At 39.0% G+C, this 20,909-nt stretch overlaps 1 protein-coding gene across 1 annotated transcript in view; it reads left to right on the forward strand.

The window, feature by feature from the left end:
- The window catches only part of SCAI (suppressor of cancer cell invasion), a 127,950-nt gene that overhangs the window by 30,451 nt on the left and 76,590 nt on the right, over positions 1-20,909 (forward strand). The window lies entirely within an intron of this gene.

Below are 20,909 nucleotides of genomic sequence, written 5' to 3' on the forward strand. Positions count from 1 at the left end.
TTGCAAAACACTTTCTTCAGTGCCTGCATGCAGAAGGCATTGCTTGGTGGGAGTTATTGTTTATGGTAATATTACTTTTGGTTCCTTTTATTGAAAATTATGCCACATTGATGTTAAAAAAAAAAAGTTTAATTTAGAGCTCAGGGTTTAATATGGGGGCAGAGGTGAACAGGGAATTCCTAGGGGTATTTGGAGTCATGGAAATTGTTGAGAAGAGTACTGAAAAACCATCCCCAAAGGAGTACTTGTATTTAGGGGATGCAGAAAAAACAGAGAAATAGAGAAAGCCATCAATAAGGTGAAAAGAGAACCAAGAGAATAATGTCAGGGAATTCAAGAGGTAGGTTGCTCACCAGGTCAAATATTTTCTTCAGAAGTTCATTCAAAAATATTTTAAAACACCCTGTGATGTGAGGTAGTGGAAGGACCCTGAGGAGACCACTGAACTGGGCAGGTAGGATCTTTGAGAGAATAGAAAAATGTCTGTAGACCCAGATTTTCTTGGGTAGAGAAGTAAATGTATAAAAGTAGTAAAAGTAAAAAAGTGGAAGTGGAGGCCATGAGTATAAGATGGATCCTTATGAAAATTCGGTTGTACAGAGAAGGAGAGAGAGAACTTAAGGGGCAGGAGAAAGGGTTTGGGTTTGTTTGTTTTGTTTAGGAAAGAAAAAAATGAGCATGTTTGGAGTCTGAGGGAGAAATTAAACATACTGTCCAGAGAATAACTGCCGGGCAGATCGTGGCGTGAGACAAGTGGGAACGGGATCCAGTGCACGGGTGGAGGCTGAGAGGAGCAGCTGTTCTTCGGTAGAAAAGGCGGAAAGGAGGATGACACGTAAGTTTGAGGCAGGAGGGCCTCTATGTAAGTGGGGAAATGGACAGTGAACTTATTGAGATAATAACAGACCAGTGGCCCTCAACTGAGGACGATTTTGCCTCCCAGGGGACATTTGGCCATGTCTGGCGACATTTTTGATTGTCCTAAGTTGGGGAATGTGCTACTGGCATCTAGTGTACAGAGGAGAGGCATGCTGTTGGCCTGCTGCAGCATACAGGACAGCCTCCCCCATCAAAGAATGATCTGGGCCCAAATGCTAAGAGTGCTGCAGTTGAGAACCTTGCCCTAGATCACAACATTTCTGCAACATGATCTTCAACAAAAGGCAAAAAGTTTGAATAACAGCTTGATATATCACCTCTTAGAAAGTCACAGGACGTATTAAAGTCTGAAAAATTCTCAGGAGAAAATCTAAACTGTTTGACCGACTGACTCCCTCCAACCCCTGTTATAACAACTGTTAACCTTCTGAGAAATACATTTAGGAAAAGATTGTACTTTAATTTATTGGCTGGCTGGTACTGTGTATTCATCTTAGCTCAGAATCTATCAATAAATGATAGCTGCTATTATTACTATCCCCCCCCCCTTCAAATGTGAAATCCTGGGCCACTTCTGACAAATGTGTTACAAGTTACAATTTTAAGGTAAATGTAGGCAATGTGAACAATCGACACAAAAAAATAAGAGCTACTTCTCATAGGTCTGTAGAATACACTGATAATTGTGCTTTTAACATCTTACATTAGAGTGTGGTGGTTCCCCAAAGATTTAGACATAGAATTACTACACGATCTAGTAATTCCACTTCTGTGTATATACCCAAAGGATGAGAGCAGGGACTTGAACAGATACGTGTACACCGGTGTTCATAGCCACATTATTCACAGTAGCCAAAAGGTGGTAACAACCCAAGTGTCCATCCACGGATGAATGGATAAACAAAATGTGGTATATACATATAATGGAGTATTATTCAACTGTCATAGGGATGAAATTCTGACACGTGCTACAACATGGATGAACCTTGAAGACATTATGCTAAGTGAAATAAGCCAGACACAAAAGGACATTATGCTAAGTGAAAAAAGATTGTGTGATTCCACTTATCTGAGGTACTTAGATTAGTCAGATTCATAGAGACAGAATGTAGAATGGTGGTTGCCAGGGGTTCGGGGAGGAGGGATAGAGAGTTGTTCAGTGGGTACAGAGTTTCAGATCTGAAGATGAAGAAGTTCTGGACGTGAATGGTGGTGATGGTTGCACAACAGTGTGAATGTACTTCATGCCACTGAATTGTATACTTAAAAATGGTTAAAATGGTAAATTTTATGTATGGACACAGTAAAAAAAACAAAACAAAACAAATCTCACATTAGAATATTTAGCAGTCAAGGGCTTTGCTGATGGTTTTTATAGAGCTTTAAAAAGGTCAGCAGAGAGTGGTTTTAAACTACAGATACTGTTCCAATGAGACAGTTACACTAAACAAAACATACATTCATTTGTTGTACCAGTGATTAATATAAATTTAACACCCCTTACTAACAGGCATGTAATTTTCCCATGTTCATTATTTACTCAATCTGTTTTTAAAAATTGTCTAAAAATGTTTGCATCAAAAGTAATATTGGAGACATTTATCTAGGGTAATGGTTTTTCTTAATCTGTGATTTTCCAATAGAGAAGAAATGGGAAAAAGGAGTGAGAGTTTTGAAATTGTAAATGTACTTACTGATTAAGGGATAAGAACACATGCACACAAACCCAGGAATTATCTTACTTCAGCTAAAACAACAAGAAAACCTCAGATCTCCACTTCTAGTCTCTGTAATTGCTTTTGGCATAATAGCTATTACCTCAGACAGACTGAAAGTTTAATAACTAGATTGGAGGTTTCCTTTGCAGTAACAAATAGGAAAAACACCACCAAAGAAGTTCTCTCCCACATCTACCGCCTCCATTTCTTTTTTTAAAAATTTTTTTTAAAATTGAAGTTGATTTACAATGTTGTGTTAGTTTCTGGTGTACAAGAACAATTGATTCAGTTATACATATATATAATGGTTTGCATCTGCTAATCCCAAACTCCCAATCCATCTCTCCCCCACCCTTTCCGTTTCTTAATTTACAAGCAGTATGACTGTATCTCACTGCCATGCCTCATCTTTGTCAATTATAATGTTATGGGTTATTGGCCCGCCAAATTTTTTCTGGTGTATAACACTGAACAGTGCCAAATGAGTTTAAAACAATCTTGTCATTCGAAAGAGTTTATCTCTTGAAGGCTTATGTTTGACTTTGTACACTAGTATAATCATTTCGCGGTAAATAAATGTTACGCTGCTTTAGTAAGTCTCTTTTAATCCAGGTTTAACATCCAGTAAGAGATCATTTTTATTGTTATATTTTCAGTTATGTTCTGAATATGTTTATATTCTTAAATGTTGGTATTGAAATATTGAAATTTCTATTGCTTGTTGACTGTTATTTAATTCTTGAAGGTTCATGAAGCATCTGTAATCTCTTCTTTGAAGTGCAGATATATTTTAAGCCACATATCCTTCTGAAATATCCAGCATATTTTTTGCCAATAAGTAAAGGATATTCCTTGGAAGCACCAAACTTCACATAGGAGTTAGAGAGACTAACAATACACATACAGTTCATACAATTCTTTCTCTTCTTCCTGCCTCCTTAAATCACAAGACTCTAAGGGAGAACATCCTGATTTTTAATTTGAATTTTATATGTATCTAAATATATTTACATATTTAAGTATTGATGTATTGAAAGTTATTAGAATAAAGAAAATAAAATTTTTAATTCTACGCATTTTTGGAAGGCTAAACTTAGTGACAGGTCATTTTAAAAAAAAAGGAAAAAGGCATGGCATTGTTCCAGGAAAGGGTCTTGGTTGGGAATTACAGGTCCTAATTCCAGCCAACTTAAACAGCAAAGGAATTTATTGGAAGATTGTCAAGTACCTCATAGCACTGATGGAAAGACTGGAGAATCTGGTTCAAAAAACAGGCAGGAACAAGGGAATCAAAAGGCCTGGAATTACTGCCAAAGTCATACCACCTGAAGACCTTGGTTAGAGATGTGTGGTTAAGGATACTGTTAACGGTATGAGTGTGTTCCCCTAAAATATGTACGTTCAAATCCTAACCCCCAGAGTAGATGGGGCCTTTGGGAGGTGCTTAAATCATGAGAGTGGAACCTCATGGGTTAGTGCCTTATAAAAGAGGCAACAGAGAGATCCCTCAGCCCCTTTGCACTGTGTGATGATATCACGAGAAGTGTGCACCCTGGAAGAGAGTCTTCACCCAACCATGCTAGCGACCTGGTTTCAGACTTCAAGCCTACAGAGCTGTGAGAAATAAATTTCTGTTGTTTATAAGCCATCCAGTCTGTGATAATTTTTAATAGCAGCTCAAATGCACTAAGACAGACACTGTTGTTGCCCCTTCTGAGCCCTGCTATTGCATCTATTGCAGGAATGACTTCTGAACTTACCATTTCTTTTTTTTTTAAAGGGAACAAACTTTAAAAAAAATACGTATTTATTTATTTATCATTTATTTATATTTATTTATTTATTTATTTTGGCTGCACCAGGTCTGAGTTGTGGCATGCGGGCTCTAGTTCTCTGACCAGGGATCTAATCCCGCCCCCCTGCACTGGGAGCACGAAGTGTTGTTACCCACTGGACCACCAGAGAAGTCCCTGAACTTACCATTTCTTGAGTCACTGGCTCTATCTCAAGGAGCTTTAAAAAGATTACTCTGGCTCCTACATCAAGAATGGAGTAAGGGGGGCTTCCCTGGTGGCGCAATAGTTGAGAATCTGCCTGCCAATGCAGGGGACACGGGTTCGAGCCCTGGTCTGGGAAGATCCCACATGCCGCAGAGCAACTAGGCCCGTGAGCCACAATTACTGAGCTTGCGCGTCTGGAGCCTGTGCTCCACAACAAGAGAGGCCACGATAGTGAGAGGCCCACGCACCGCGTTGAAGAGTGACCCCCACTTGCCGCAACTAGAGAAAGCCCTCACACAGAAACGAAGACCCAACACAGCCATAAATAAATAAATAAAATTAAAAAAAAAAAAAGAATGGAGTAAGGGGTTTAGTAGTAGAAGTGGGGAGAACCAGCCATGAGACTCCAGTATAAATGATGTTGACTTAGATTAGGATAGTGACAGTAGAACGGATAAGAAATGGACAGATTCATGAAATAACCCACTAGGTTGCTACTGAAATTCTTTTTTGGGGAAAAATTCTTTTTCATCATCATCTTTCTCCTTTTTCTCTTTCTCTTCCTCTCACTCTACATGTTCACACAATGTAGAAAATTCAAGGATGAAAGTAATGAAGCTATCCCAGATCTCACCACGCAGAAATCATTAACACTAGATGAACATTATCCCCAATATCCTTCCATGCATATATACGGAAGAATAGAGAAATGCTTTTATAAAGTTAAGACCATACTGTATATGAGCTAAATTTTTTTCCTATGAAAAATTTTAAACTTAGAGAAAATCAAGTAGAATAATTAACCCCCAATGTACTTACCACTTAGCTTCAGCAATCATGAATTCATAGCCAGTCTTATTTCATCCAAATCCACACCCCCCTCCCCTGACCCTGAGTATTCTGAAGCAAATCCCAGACGTCACATCATTTCATCTGTAAATGTTTCAGTACCTGTCTCTAAAACATGAGAACTCTTTTTGAGCCATTATCACACACAATTTCCCTGATTCATTTTCTCTCCTTCTCCTTCTTTTTCCCTCTCTTGAATTATGTTTTCTTCCGAGTTGGATTTTTTGTTTCTAATGAGATTGCATGTAACAGAAGAGCATTAATTCTGCAAAGAAAGGGAAGTGGATGCTGCGTAGGCCAAAACAAAAGCTATCTGTTACAAATGCTTTTTGCAAATTTTGTTTTTTCTTTGAAGAATGTCTTAAACTGTTTGGCAGTGCCATGTAAAATAATGAAGTACTTTATTTCTCTTTTTTACTGTGTTCATTTTTCAAGTCGCCTTTTCATCTTTTTCAGTATTTCTCTGAGATTCCTTCCTGCTTTGGTGTATTTGCTATAGCGGTGGCCTCTGGGGAATGATTGGAGGAAACTACCTGCAGGAATCATTTAACTGGTGGTTAGCTTCTTGAGGGCTAGGAGCAAGTCTTACCTTACGACTTACCTTACCTAACAAGCAAGGTGACCTTTCTGCTTGTTACCGTTATCATGTCCTCAGTATTTGTTGGATGCTTGTCATTGATCTTGAGGGATTGTGCTGATATTGATTGGTGTATTACAGTTGAAGCCATTTACAGGAGAAACTAAGTATGCTCATTTAGTGCCAACACATGTGCATGCAGATGAATATAATTCACTTGTTAACCTTTGGTATCTGCATCTGTGGTGGCCTGCATGTAAAGAGGTGAAGCAGGGAATTCTCCAGTCACACTCACTAGGTTTCTTTGAACACTGACTCATAGGGTGACCATATGTCTGGTTTGCCTGATACAGTCTAAGTTTTTGCAGTGTCTTGATGTCATTATTAATAATGTCTCTTTTTATTCACCAAATTGTCCCAGTTTAGATGGTAAATTAAATGGTAATCCTACGATAATGACATTTAATGTGTGCCCGGCTCTCTTCTGAACACTTTACATACATTCTCATTTAATCTTCCTGACATCCCGAAGAGGCAGATCCTATTTCATCCACATTTTACATGTGGAGAAGTTGGGGCACAAAGAGGTTAAATAACTTGGCAAGTATCACACAGCTCTATTTGAGTAGTTAGTAGCAGAGCCAGGATTTGAGCGCAGGCAGTTTGGCGCCAGTGTTCTTAACCACTCTGCTATGTCGCCTCTGTGCTGGTCCCAAATATATCTTTGTAGAACACGTGCTGATATCAGAAGTCAGTCTCCTGATAATTAATCTGCATATTTTTAATTTTTATTTATTTTTATTCATTTATTGTTGGCTGCTTTGGGTCTTCGTTGCTGCGCGCGGGCTTTCTCTAGATGCAGTGAGCAGGGGCTACTCTTCATTGCGGTGCACAGGCTTCTCATTGCAGTGGCTTCTCTTTGTTGCGCAGCACGGGCTCTAGGTGCGCGGGCTTCAGTAGTTGTGGCACACGGGCTCAGTAGTTGTGGCTCCCAGGGTCTAGAGCACAGGCTCAGTAGTTGTGGCGCACAGGCTCAGTTGCTTCGCGGCATGTGGGATCTTCCCGGACCAGGGCTTGAACTCGTGTCCCCTGCATTGGCAGGCAGATTCTTAACCACTGCGCCACCAAGGAAGTCCCAATCTGCATATTTTTAGATCGGAAGTCTGGTGAAGGCTTTGGGAATTTGAGGGATTTCCTTGTCTTCACAAGACACTTATAGGCTCTTCATACACCACTATGCCAATCTATTACAGACTTCTTTCTCAGAAGGGTGAACATTTACCTTTTTTCATTTTCTAGATGCCAGCTATTTGGCATTCCCTAGATGCTCAGGTGATGAACATCTCCAGATTTTGCAGATTCTCAGGTCCCTGCCACAGTCACTTTTCTTTACTTCTGGTCATCTTTGGTATCTTAAATTCACACACACACACACGGACTTCCCTGGTGGCCCAGTGGTTACGACTCTGTGCTCCCAGTGCAGGGGGCCCGGGTTCCATCCCTGGTCAGGGAACTAGAGCCTGCATGCCACAACTAAGACCTGGTGCAGCCAAATAAATAAATATTAAAAAAAAAAAAATTCTCCAGCACCCAGAACAGGGCCTGCCATATGGCGGGTACACACAGACTTTTTCACTACCTTTGATCAATTCATCTTCTGGAGTTGTCTGGGAACAATATTCAGAGCCCTTGTACAAGGTGCTTTGAGGAAGGAGATTTCAGACAGCTACCGCTTTCAAGTAACTTACAATTAGTAAGAGGATGGTGAATGTACATGAATGACTGATATATGACAGCTGAGCTAAATGAGAGTAATTTAGCATTCGGAGAAAAACAGTTTCTGACAGGGTTGATCCAGGAACATTTTGAGAAGGTGGAGACACTTAAGTCAGTTTAATGACTTCTAATTGGCTAAAAAATAGCTGCCTCCTTGTGCTAAAGACAGACCTGAAGTTTGCCAAGAGTAGAGGGCTGCAGAAGATTAAGATTTGATCAGCCCAGATGAGAGGACTCTGATCAATTTGACGCTTGGTCCTCTCGTGAGAAATCCTCAGTCAGCGGTGTTGCTCTGTTTTTATGACATCATCATCATCATGGCACATTTTGACCTTCTAGGTGGGTTATAAGCAGCAGGAACAGATGGAACTCCTCAGCAGCAAAGAATTTTATGTTTTTAAATGTGGAAGCCTGGTGTTATTTATTTGATTTTTAGTTTAACGTCAATTGATATACACAAGGTCTTTTTCCTTGATAAAATCATTGTCTCCTTTTATTATAATATTTCTAATTGCATTTGCTTTTTTACTTGATGTCTTAATAAGAAAATGAGTACATTTGAATAGAATTTCCTCACTTTACAAGTGAGGAAACCGAAGTTAGGTTAAACTGTCAGCTGAATGACTTTGGGGAAAATGGCACAATTGAGACTTGTACTTGGGTCTTCAGAGTCCAGATCCAGTGTATATCACACAGCCATATTTTAACTTACTAGATTAAAACATTTTATCAAGATCAAGAAGAACAATGAAAGTTGTGATTATCTCACATTATAACTCTTTGTTAATGTCATTATAGAATCTAGTTCAACATAATTAGTCTATTTCCATTTCTCAGTTGACAGGCATATTAACACCACTTTGATGATTGTAGATCCAATAAATTCTACTGAAACGGAAGTCCTATAGGAGCTGCAGGGGCTTACTTGGAACCTATGTGCAAATTAGACTAAGGCAGTCTCTCTGGCTAGATGGGTCATTCAGAAAAATGCATACCTGCTACGGGCAGGTTCAGCCCCCACCAGGATACTGGGCTTGGGAAATGAGTGTCTGGATTTTAGTCTCTTGCTCTGTCTCTTTTATTTTTATTTATTTATTTATTTAACATCTTTATTGGAGTATAATTGCTTTACAATGGTGTGTTAGTTTCTGCTTTATAACAAAGTGAATCAGTTATACATATACGTATATCCCCATATCTCTTCCCTCTTGCATCTCCCTCCCTCCCACCCTCCCTATCCCACCCCTCTAGGTGGTCACAAAGCACCGAGCTGATCTCCCTGTGCTATGCGTCTGCCTCTTTTATGTAGTGTTCAAAAAGCCGCAGCCATGAATCCTGTTTATATTTGTTTATGAGGAGCTGGGTTTTTCTGGGGTTTTTTTTCAGTGTTGTACTTACAGACAGAACCTCTTGCTGTTCCTCAGTCTACCAAGTACATACCTGCCTCAGCACCTTGTACTTGTTCCCTCCACCTGGAACCTGAGCCTCCCTGATCCTTAACTTGGCTCACTCTGTCACTTCATTCAGGTCACCCCTCCAGTGTTAACCTTCTCAGAGGTTGCCTCACCTACTCTAACTAAAATATTACCTCCAATCACACTCTCCGCTGTGTTTTCTTCATAGTACTTCTTAGCACTTGGAACATTATATTTATTTTATCTTATTTTTTTTTTCTCTCCACTACAAAGTACATTCTGTGAAAGTAGGGATTCTGCCTGTTTTGTTCACTGTTGTACTCCAGTACCTAAAAAATACCTTGCGTATAGGGGGCTCTCAGTCAGTGTTTGTCAAGTGAATGAAGTAACACTGGACTATTTGTACTGTGATTGCTAGACTCGTATACCAGTTTTAATGTTACTGACTATAGCACTTTCTGGACTATGGTGTTAAGAATATTGTCTAATTGAATCATCATAATAGCTATATGAAGGGTAAATATTATAATCCCCATTTTGGAGTTGAAGAAATCTCAAAGCTTAGAAAAGTTCAATAACATGCCCGAAGTCAAATATCTAGTAGTTGGACTCATTCCTTAACGGGATGATCTGATAACCAAAGTTCCTTTAAAAATATTTGTTGTAGTGATTCTTTTGGGTCTTGTAAGTTTTTTTCAAAGAGTGATTTGATTTCCAATTACTGGGGGGAAAAGCCTTAAAAATGCTCTAAGCTATGTTTTAAGGGAAGGGGAGACAGGGCCCACAGGATTTGAAGCACTGGGATAATGAGATCAGACAATGCGATTTTGTAATCTTTGCATTCTCATACAAGGGTGCTGACTGTGAGGTTCCTTTGAGCGTGACTTTGGAGTACTTTTCCAATTGTGTAACTTCGGATACATAACTTATTTGAGCCTCTTTTTTCATCTCTAAATGCTGGTAACAGTGCCTGCCTTAGAGAGGTGTGAAGATGAAATAGGTATATAAAGTGCCTGGCATAGTTTCTGGCTGCTGGGAGTTAGATTTCTCCTGCCTCCTGCCCTTCTCTTCCTTCAGCTGCAAGTGACCACAAGTCCGGGTTGTTGAGGGGTGATTTCTTTTCTTGGTAACTTTCCTCTAGACAAGTAATCCCATATTTTAAGCTGTTTTCTGGTAGTATGTAGGCAATCAAGGTACCTTTTATAATTTGCATGTCATTTTGTTTATCATTATAATTCAAGGACTAATTCATGTGCTTTGTTAATAAGTGGTGTGCACTTATTCCCTTCACAAAGGGAAGGGATCTGATTCCTGCTTTTGTGATTGAATCTTGCATGAAAACTGTGTGTTAATAACTGGGACGCGCTCTTGACTTTGTTTCCCACATCTTTCTCCCCATGTTCCGTGAAATACCATTATATTAAAAGTCACCAGCACATGTTTGCTAACACATATAGATTTGGACGCTTACTAGAACTTCTTAAGCACCATCTTATAACTTCTGTAGTTGTCACCGTGTCCACAGAATAATAGTGTCATGCACAGACCCAAAGAATATGGTTTCCCTCAACTAATGAGTAATTGAGGTAGGTAAAGGCATTTTTTATATGAAGAGACTCTCTCTCTGAAGTTAGGTTAAACAGTATAACATTTAACTAACAACTGTGAAAAATTATTTAAGAAATGACAAATAGGATTTAAAAGAAGTGCAGCCTACTATCAGTTAAAGATGTCTGAGGGTCTTTCTCAGTTATATGCTGATCTTCCCTCTCTCTGAATACCCTATTTGATGCCATATAATGAAGCTATAAAAAGGTTCATTATTTAAACATTAATTATTGATTTAACTGGAAGGTATATAATTTAAAGATTCACTGATTTAACCCCAAATAATGATATAACAATATTGGGAGGGGTTCTAGAAGTATAAGAGAACTAATTCCTTATTTGTCATTTTAGAAAATCTGTAATGTCAAAAATGGATGAATCAAGCAATTGCAAGAAATGCTTCTTATGTAGGCTTATGTAGGGAAACTACCAGGTGAATCATCCAGAAGAGTTGAAAGTTGTTGTTGCTGGTGGTATGGAGCTGGTAGAGGAAGGGTGAGCCAGTGGGCTGCTGCTTTTTATTTAAGTGTTTTTGGGTACTGTTGAATTCTAATTCTGTATATATTATTTTGATAAAAATAAAGGTTAAAATGACAAAAGAAAAAATAGAAATATAATCAACCTAAGAAAGTGATTAGACAAACCAGAAAAAGGGAGAATATATTTGCAAATCATATAGCTGGTAAGGTACTTATTTATTTATTTATTTTAAAATATTTGTTTATTTATTTGACTGCACCAGGTCTTAAGTTGCAGCATGCAGGATGTTTGGTGCTGCATGTGTGATCTTCGTTGTGGCATGCAGGCTCTTAGTTGTGGCATGCGGGATCTGGTTCCCTGACCAGGGATCGAGCCCCAGCCCCCTGCATTGGGAGCATGGAGTATTAACCACTTGACCACCAGGGAAGTCTCTGGTAAGGTACTTATATCTAGAATAAATAAATGAACTCTTACAATTCAATAATAGCGAAAACAACCCCTAAAATAGGCAAAGGATCTGAGTAGTCATTTCTTCAAAGAAGATATATAAAGAACCAATAAGCACATGGAAGGATACTCAGCATTACTAGCCATCAGGGAAATGCAAAGCAAAACCACAGTGAGATACTGCTTCACACCCAGTGGAATGGCTAGAATGAAAAAGACAGTGTTGGCAAGGATATGGAGAAGTAGGATCCCTCATGCATGCTGCAATTATAAAATGGTGCACCCATTTTGGAAAACAGTCTGTTAGTTCCTCAGAAGGTTAAGCACAGAGTTACTGTATGACCCAGCAATTTTACTGGTTGGTGTATACCCAAAGGAAATGAAAACATGGCCACACAAAAACTTGTATACAAATGTTGATAGTGGCATTATTCATAATAGGTGAAAAGTGAAATCAGTACAAATGTCCATCAGCTGATGATTGGATTAACAAAATATGGTATACCTATATAATGGAATATTATTCAGCCATAAAAAAGAATGAAATACTGATATATGCTACAATGTGGATGACCCTTGAAAATATTATGCTAAGTGAAGAAGCCAGTCAGAAAAGGTCACATATTGTATGATTCCATTTACATGAAATATCCAGAAGTTAAATGCATAGAGACCAAAAGTAGACTAGTAGTTGCCCAGGGTTGGAGGGAGAAGATTTGGGGGCAAAATGGCGATATGACTGCTAATGAATCTGGGGTTTCTTTGGGGGGTGATGAGAATTTCTAAAGTTGGATGTGGTGATGGTTGCAAAACTTAGGAATATATTAAAAACCACTGACTTGTACTCTTAAGTAGGTAAATTGCCTGGTATATGAATCATATCTCAATAAAGTTGTAACATATATATCTTATATATATATATAGATAGATAGATAGATATCTCCAATCAGTTATTGCTAAAAGAATAACTTTCTCTTTTGTTGAAAAGTTTATTATTTTCTTACTTCTGCTTCCAGCTTATTGCAGATAAAAAATGCAATTTAGGAAAGCAAAATTGTTACAGTATAAATCACAACTATCTTTTTTTTTTAGTTTTTTAAAAAATTATTTATTTATTGGCTGCATTGGGTCTTTGTTGTTGTATGCGGGCTTTCTCTAGTTGCAGTGAGTGGGGGGCTACACTTTGTTGCATTGCGCGGGCTTCTCATTGCAGTGGCTTCTCGTTGTGGAACACAGGCTCTAGGCGCATGGGCTTCAGTAGTTGTGGCACACGGGCTCAGTAGTTGTGGCTCACGGGCTCTAGAGCGCAGGCTCAGTAGTTGTGGCGCATGGGCTTAGTTGCTCCGCAGCATGTGGCATCTTCCTGGACCAGAGCTCGAACCTGTTTCCCCTGCATTGGCAGGCGGACTCTTAACCACTGCGCCACCAGCGAAGTCACTAGTTCTCTTTTTTAATTAATTAATTTTTGGCTGCATTGGGTCTTGATTGCTGCGCGCGGGCTTTCTTTAGTTGTGGTGAGCAGGGGCTACTCTTCGTTGCGGTGCGTGGGCTTCTCGTTGTGGTGGCTTCTCTTGTTGCAGAGCATGGGCTCTAGGCACATGGGCTTCAGTAGTTGCAGCACACGGGCTCAGTAGTTGCGGCACTTGGGATTCAGTAGTTGTGGAGCGCAGACTGTACAGCGCAGGCTCAGCAGTTGTGGTGCACAGGCTTAGTTGCTCCACAGCATGTGGGATCTTCCCAGACCAGGGCTTGAACCTGTGTCCCCTGCATTGGCAGGCAGATTCTTAACCACTGTGCCACCAGGGAAGCCCCTTTAATTCTTCTTAATACAAATCAGGTATGACCTAACTTACATTTGCATGACTAACAGCCTTCTCTGAGTATGCTGAGATGTTGGTTTTGGGTGGCCTCAAATGATTTGCATGGTACCTGTTTTTCTTTTTTGCTAATTTATTATTTATTTATTTATTTAGGCTACACCAGGTCTTCGTTGCGGCATGCGGGATCTTCGCTGCGGCATGAGGGATCTTTAGTTGTGGCATGCGGACTTCTTCATTGCAGCATGTGGACTCTTAGTTGTGGCATGCAGGCTTCTTTGTTGCAGCGTGTGGACTCTTAGGTGCGGTATGCGGGTTTCTTAATTGCGGCATGCAGCCTTCTTAGTTGCGGCATGCAGCCTTCTTAGTTGCGGCATGCGGGATCTAGTTTCCTGACCAGGGATTAAACCTGGGCCCCCTGCATTGGGAGCACAGAGTCTTACCCACTCGACCACCAGGGAAGTCCCCATAGTACCTGTTTAGCGTATTGTCTGCGTGACCTTTGGCTGCTGCTGCTGCTATCTTTGTATGTGATTAAGAAGGAAAAGTCTGCATTGTAAAGCAACTATACTCCAATAAAAATTAATTATTAAAAAAAAAAAAAAAGGAAAAGTCTGTGTGGCCTGCGCTTCTTTACCTACTGAATAGGAGTAGTGTCGTGGTAGCTGATTGAGACTCTTGCTTGAACGTCTTGTTCCCTCTCGAGTTTTTGTGTTGTGAGTAAATGGCCCTTTAAATTGATCTACATAGTATTTGACTGCTGCCTCTGTGGGTTTTCCACCCAAGACAGTTTTTATGATTTATTAGCCCCAGGCTGCTTCAAGTCATGTTTCCTCACATCATTCTCCAGGGTATAAATACTTGTTACTTTCTTTCATTTTGCATAGTTTTGTGTTTCCTGCCCCCATTAGCTTCATAAATAGTCTTTGCATGTATCTTGTTGATAGTTGTTCTTTTCATTTTATTTTTTTATTTTTTAGAATTTATTTATTTATTTATTTTTGGCTGCGTTGGGTCTTCATTGCTGTGTGTGGGCTAGTTGCGGCGAGCGGGGGCTGCTCTTCATTGCGGTGCGCAGGCTTCTCATTGCGTTGGCTTCTCCCATTGCGGAGCACGAGCTCCAGGCACGCGGGCCTCAGTAGCTGTGGCACGAGGGCTCAGCAGTCGTGGCTTGCGGGCTCTAGAGTGCAGGCTCAGCAGTCATGGCACACGGGCTTAGTTGCTCCGCGGCATGTGGGATCCTTCCAGACCAGGGATCGAACCCGTGTCCTGCATTGGCAGGTGGACTCCTAACCACTGCACCACCAGGGAAGTCCTGATAGTTGTTCTTTTTAGATGGCTGACTGAGTGACAGGCTTCCTTTCCTTTCTGTTAGGCTGTGTGCTATGTCTCAGTTGAATAAGTACTGGAATTTGCATATGCGGATGTATTAGGTAAACACTTCTCTTTCTCCACATTTGGTAGGCAAAATGATATCTGTGTAGTCTCCTGGACAGTATCTTACAAATGGCCTTCTGGCTATATGTCTGTATATCACCTCTGCTCCATGCCTTCGCTCTTTTGGCTTTTTTTTCTTAACCTCTCTTTGCCCTCAGTTCATTCAGTCTCTTTCTGTATTGAACCATGAGCAGTTTGGTACCTATGCATTTCTCTTAGAATTGTTATTATAGCTTGAAACTTAACTGCAATTGCATGTTGGAGTAAGTCAGAAAAATTGTTTTCAGAATATAATTTGTATATAATTCAGGATACTTTTCTGCTCTCTTTGATACGTGAAGATGCTTTGCACTCTATTTGGTTCCTATTATAGGAATGCCATCTGAAGCAGTAGCTTCTTGTTCCTGTTTCATTGAATATAGCAAAACCGTCATAATCACCCCCCACATATGCACACACACATTCAACCTTGTTTTGTGCTTGCTATTTTTCAATTTATGCTCTGTTTTGAGTGCATTTATAACAATTTTACAACTAATAATTTTAAAGTACACTATAATTTACAGGGCAATTTTATATCCATTAGTTCATTTTATTGTCCAACAGCTTTATGAGGAAGCTATTATTAATATTCCATTTTTATAGCTGAGAAAACATATGTGTGAGACTCTCTAATGCTGATGCTTAATTATATAGCCATTCCATTTCTTTTACCTGTCTTTTAAAGAATCTGAATGCATAAGGAAATGTCTCTTTCCTACCATGTGATTTCTATAAATACCTTCTCTACTTTGTCAGAATAAATCTTTTTTATTATACTTTGGTTTAATTTCCTGTGTACTTCCATTCTTTTCTCGGCCTATTTCCCTTTTAGGTTTAATCACAGGGTCATTCCCTATCTTTTTGAAACATCACTAAACTGCAGAATAGTAATGATGGTTGTATTATACATTATATAGTGTTTTCAGACTTCTTTCACAGCTGTCTTCACAGCAGTTATCTGAGGTAGCAGAACAAGTGTAAATTGCTTGTTTTTGTGGATTAAAAATGTGCAACTCAGTGTTAGCTGAAGTTTTTTGTTTGTTTACAGTCACAAAACTAGAAAGTGTTTGGAACAGGAATGCTTCTTCTGTCTTATTCCGAGGCCCTTTCTGCTGCTGTTGTGACTCTGCATAGATTTCTTTCATGCTTTTGTATTGCCCCCCATTTACTTAGAATTCAGTCCAGAGTAGCAGTTTCTCTTGTTGCTTTGTCAAGACTTCCTTTAAAAAGAAATTGTCAACAAAGCAGGTCAATAATTTGCCAGATGCTCTGTACTTAGGAGAACAAGTCTTTGAGCAGTTGTGTGCATTCAGTGCTCTTATGCTCCTGTGCCTATTTTGTAATCTGTGTTAGGACTGTATCATATATGGATTGGTGTCCTAGGGCTGCTGTAATAAGTTACCACAAACTGGGTTGTTTACAACAAGAGAAATTTGTGCTCTCATACTGCAGGAGGCCATAAGTCCAAAATCAGGGTATTGGCAGAATTGGTTCCTTTTTTGAAGCTCAGAGGGAGAATCTGTTCCATGCCTCTTGTCTAGCTTCTGGCGGTTCCTTGGCTTGTAGCTACATAATTCCAATCTCTGTCTCTTTCTTCATTTGACTCTCTTCCCTCTGTGTCTGTGTCTTCACATGGCATTCTCCTCTCTGTGGGTGTCTGTCTCTGTATCTTTTTTCCTCAGCTTATAAGGATATCAGTCATACTGGATTAAGGGCTCACTCTATTCCAATATGACCTCATGTTAACTTACATCTTAATTATATCTGCAAACACCCTATTTCCAAATAAGTTTACATTGACAGTACAAGGGGTAAGGAGTTCAACATATTTTTTTTTTTGCGGGGTGACACAATTTAACCCACAACAAAATATGTCCTTTTCTTTGTATCATCTTTTATTGTTACCCATGTGGTATGTTTACACGTATGCTTCCCATAAATGTCTACAGAACGAATGTTTATAGATTACCATATATTATATATTTTCCCCAAATAATTGATATAGTTACATACATATTTCATTCATAAGTCTTAATTTACCATTTATTTTGTAGTAAACCAGTGAAATTGTGTTTGCTGCTTTATATTAAAATTTCAATTATCCATAATCTATTAACATTACAAACATTTGAGGCAGTAACAACTGTTTATATAATATGGACTTTGTCTTGTAATTCTGCTTTTTTGTATTGCCCTTCTTTTGCCCTTGGTGTCAAAATTATATTAGATTTATTAAAATGAATCTTGGAAGGGAAGTATATTCAGTGTTACGTTTTTCAAGCGTTTGGTAAAACTTACTTTTTTAATTTTATTTTTGGCTGTGTTGGGTCTTCGCTGCTGCACACGGGCTTTCTCTAGTTGCGGCGAGTGGGGGCTACTCTTCGTTGCAGTACGTGGGCTTCTCATTGCGGTGGCTTCTCTTGTTGTGGAGCACGGGCTCTAGGCGTGTGGGCTTCAGTAGTTGCAGCATGTGGGCTCAGTAGTTGTGGCACGCTGGCTTCAGTAGTTGTGGCTTGCGGGCTCTAGAGCGCAGGCTCAGTAGCTGTGGCGCACGGGCTTAGATGCTCTGTGGCATGTGGGATCGGCCTGGACCAGGGCTCGAACCTGTGTCCCCTGCATTGGCAGGCGGATTCTTAACCACTGAGCCACCAGGGAAGCCCCTGTAAAACTTACTTTTAAAAACCACCTGAGTCTGATGTTTGTCCTCCCTCTTCCTTCTTTCTTTATACATAATAAATGTATGGCGTAATGAATTTTCACAATGTTAACTCCAGGTCAAAAAATAAAATATTTTTAGCATTCCTCTTATTTCCTGCCTCCTCCCTAAAAGTAATCACTATCTTGATCAGTCTGTCAAATACCAAGGTCTAATTTTATCTGTTTTGTGCCTTGTATATTGGAGTCATATGATATGTGTTCTTTTGGGTCTGCTTCCTTTCACTCAGCGTTATGCTGGGTCCATCCATGTTGTTGCAGGTGGCTGTAGTGCATTCATTTTCATTATACTATAGTATTCCACTTATTTATCTATTTCATTATTGATAGATACTTGATTGCTTCCAGATTTTGGCAGTTACAAATTTTACTTCTGTGAACATACTTGTAAATGTCTTTTGGTGCACACACGGTGCACATCTGTTGGTATATTTTCCTAGTTGCTGAGTACACATTAGTAGATACTGCTAAATAGTTTTCTAGTAGCTCCTGTTGCTGCACATTCTTCCAACATGTGGGATTGTCAGGTTTTTAAAAACTATTCGAGACATTCTGGTAGATGTGTCATTTGGCTTTAATTTGCATTTCTCTGACGACTAATGAAAGTCAGCACCCTTTCATTTGGCCATCCCCTTTGTGAAGTATCTATTCAAGCCTTTTGCCCACCCTCTCCTTTTTTATTGGATTGATTGTTTTTTCTTACTGATTTATAGGGGTTCTTCATTTATTACTTTGGTTACAAGTCCTTTGTCAAATATATACATTGCAAACATCTTCTTTTACTCTCTGCCTTGTCTTTTCACTTTCTTAATGGTGTCTTTTGAGCAACACAATACATACTTGGTTTTTTAAATTGTGCAGTTTTTCCTTCATGATGAGTACTTTTGGTGATCTGTTTAAGAAATCAGTTTTTACCCCGTGGTCATGAAGATAGCTTCTTATATTATGATGTAAGTACTACTTTATTTTACCTTTTACATTTATATCCACAGTATACCTAGAATTTATTTTTGTGTATGGCATAAGTTAAGACTCAAGATTCATGTTTTTTCTTTTAATTTAGATATCCAGTTGACCCCACACTAGCTCTTTTTCTCTTCCTTTCTTTTCTTCCGTTTTTTTTTTTTTGATAAACTATTTTTTCTCATTGTTTTACACTGCTACCTTTGTTATAAATCAAGTATCTGTTTACTTGTGCGTCATTTCTCAACTCTGTTCTGTCATATTGGTCTGTTTTTCTCTTCCTGCACCAATACCACAGTCTTCAATCTTGGAACTTTATAAAAATTTTGATATCCAGTGGAGTAAGTCTTCCCATCTTGTTGTTCTTGAAGATTAATTTAGCTGCTGTTGGCTCTTGGCATTTCCATATAAATTATAGAATCAACTTGTCCATTACCACAAATCTGAATAAGTTTATTAAGATTTTGATTAGTACTGCATTAAATCTATAGACCAATTTAGGGAGAATTGATGTGTTTATAATTTTCAAGCTTCCAGTAAAAAAAATGGCATATTCTTAATTTTCTATTAATTTTTCTTCAATTTACCTCTCAGAGTTTTACAGTCTTCTGTGATGAGGTCTTACACATCTGCATTATATTTATTCCTAGTTATTTGATATTATTTGGTGCTAATGTCAATGCTATAATTTTCTTTAAAGTTTCACTTTCTAATTATTTGTTCTTAGGATATAGAAGTACAGTTGCCTTTTTATTTTTTTAATTTTTTAAAAATATCTTTTTTGGAGTATAATTGCTTTACAATGTTGTGTAGTTTCTGCTGTATAACAAAGTGAATCAGCTATATGTATACATATATCCCCATATCCCCTCCCTCTTGCGTCTCCCTCCCACCCTCCCTATCCCACACCTCTAGGTGGTCACAAAGCACCGAGCTGATCTCCCTGTGCGATGCAGCTGCTTCCCACTAGCTATCTATTTTACCTTTGGTAGTGTATATATGTCAGTGCTACTCTCTCACTTTGTCCCAGCTTCCCCTTCCCCCTCCCCTTGTCCTCAAGTCCATTCTCTATGTCTGCGTCTTTATTCCTGTCCTGCCCCTAGGTTCGTTAGAACCTTTTTTTTTTTTTTTTAGATTCCATATATATGTGTTAGCATACAGTATTTGTTTTTGTCTTTCTGACTTACTTCACTCTGTATGACAGACTCTAGGTCCATCCACCTCACTACAAATAACTCAATTTCATTTCTTTTTATGGCTGAGTCATATTCCGTTGTATATATGTGCCACATCTTCTTTATCCATTCATCTGTCGATGGACATTTAGGTTGCTTCCATGTTCTGGCTATTGTAAATAGTGCTGCAATGAACGTTGTGGTACATGACTCTTTTTGAATTATGGTTTTCTCAGGGTATATGCCCATTAGTGGGATTGTTGGTTCATATGGTAGTTCTATTTTTAGTTTTTTAAGGAACCTCCATACTGTTCTCCATAGTGGCTGTACCAATTTACATTCCCACCAGCAGTGCAAGAGGGTTCCCTTTTCTCCACACCCTCTCCAGCATTTACTGTTTGTAGATTTTTTGAGGATGGCCATTCTGACTGGTGTGAGGTGATACCTCACTGCAGTTTTGATTTGCATTTCTCTAATGTTAGTGATGTTGAGCATCCTTTCATGTGTTTGTTGGCAACCTGTATATCTTCTTTGGAGAAATGTCTATTTACATCTTCTGCCCATTTTTGGATTGGGTTGTTTGTTTTTTTGATATTGAGCTGCATGAGCTGCTTGTATATTTTGGAGATTAATCCTTTGTCAGTTGCTTCATTTGCAAATATTTTCTCCCATTCTGGGGGTGGTCTTTTCGTCTTGTTTATGGTTTCCTTTGATGTGCAAAAGCTTTGAAGTTTCATTAGGTCTCATTTGTTTATTTTTGTTTTTATTTCCATTTCTGTAGGAGGTGCGTCAAAAAGGATCTTGCTGTGATTTATGTCATAGAGTGTTCTGCCTATGTTTTCCTCTAACAGTTTTATAGTGTCTGACCTTACATTTAGGTCTCTAATCTATTTTGAGTTTATTTCTGTATACGGTGTTAGGGAGTGTTCCAATTTCATTCTTTTACATGTAGCTGTCCAGTTTGCTGTCCAGTTTTCCCAGCACCACTTATTGAAGAGGCTGTCTTTTCTC

Source organism: Eubalaena glacialis, chromosome 9 (genome assembly GCF_028564815.1).
Source record: "Eubalaena glacialis isolate mEubGla1 chromosome 9, mEubGla1.1.hap2.+ XY, whole genome shotgun sequence".
NCBI lineage: Eukaryota > Metazoa > Chordata > Mammalia > Artiodactyla > Balaenidae > Eubalaena > Eubalaena glacialis.